Raw genomic sequence first — 1,555 nt, forward strand, 5'->3', positions numbered from 1 at the left:
TTCCCTACCCAAACCTCAATCTCAAGATGCGCTAGTTGTGTCGCCTTTGTCCACTCCGCCATCTACAGTTAAGCAACTTGAGGGCAGTCCAGAGAAGAAGAAGAAGCCTTTGCCCAGTCTGCCATCTACAAGTAAGCAACCTGAGGGCAGCCCATAGAAGAAGAAGAAGTTCACGCTAGGGTCCAAGAAGTAGCTGTCGAAGAAATCCAAGTCATTTGGTAGGGACTCAATCACTGAGAAGCATTGGATAGGGGAAGCTTGGACTAAGGCAAACCCAAAATTCAAGCTTGGGAAGCCCTTGCTGCCGGCAGATCCACTTCGGCGGGCGAGACAATCATGTGTTGAGTTGCATAATTACTACCTGTAAGGTTGTAGAGAGAAGGTTTCCATTGTCTTATATTACCAAAATTGTCACTTCTTGACTAGGGACGGCTACTTCCTCATGGGCTTCAACGATTTATACGACCTCTTCAACCTCGATGGCATGGACGTGGGGTTATTGTGATGCTTTACATTGTAAGCCCTTTCAAACTAGACGTTTCTTAATTATTACCACTAAATTCTCTAATCTAACTAATTTCTTATCTGTAGACATTTGATACAAAAAATGAGGAAGAAGGAGCCTTTCGGATTCCTTGACCCCTAAAATATGATGATTTCTTTGATGGAACAACAAAGGGAAATCATTGTGGAATATGCGGCTAGGGCAATGAGGCACTTTTCTAAGAGAGACTACCTGATGGCCGCCCACAACATGGGTGACCATAGGATCTTATTGGTCATTACCCCTAAGTGGAACTTGGTATGGTACTTTGATTCATCAAGACTAGTAGTGGGACCTAACGGCAAACGGGGACAACGTGACTATACTTTCATCAAACAAATCCTCGACAAGTAAGCTCTCCATGACTTAGGTTACATATTGAACTTTTCACACTTACACCAAATGTTGACTATTGGATCCCTCTTCGCATGTAGGGCTTTTGACATGTATATGCACTATGATTCAAAGTATGATCCCAAGTAGCTCCGCACACTGACACATAAGACCGTCTTCATGGTAAGTGCCAGCAGACATATTTGCAAATACTCTACTACTACATTTTTTCCTTTCGAACTGACAATTTTTCCTTCCAGTGCCACCAACAACCACCGGGCAACTCTTGCAGATTCTACATTGCCCATCACATGCTTTAATTCATGACAACAAAGGATATGAAATCTCCAATGTAAGATAATTGCATAGTCTTTTCATAGCTACTTTTATTTATTACAAATATTCGATGATAAAATGATTTTTCTCATGCTAATTGCATACTTTTTCCATAACTACTTTCATTCAACAGGAATTCAGCTTACCGGATGGTAACTTTGAGGAGTCTACACTCTCCAACATTCGAGCATGGATCGCCTCGTTCTTAATGACCGAAGTCATTTCTTCGAAAGGCGAGTTCTATTGTAGGGAGGCAGGGTTCTGACTTATGTAATTTGTAACTATCTTGATGTGGACTTGTGTTGTTGTAAATTTCAAGGACTTTTGATTATGTAATTTGTG

Source organism: Phragmites australis, chromosome 21 (assembly GCF_958298935.1).
Source record: "Phragmites australis chromosome 21, lpPhrAust1.1, whole genome shotgun sequence".
Classification (NCBI taxonomy): domain Eukaryota; kingdom Viridiplantae; phylum Streptophyta; class Magnoliopsida; order Poales; family Poaceae; genus Phragmites; species Phragmites australis.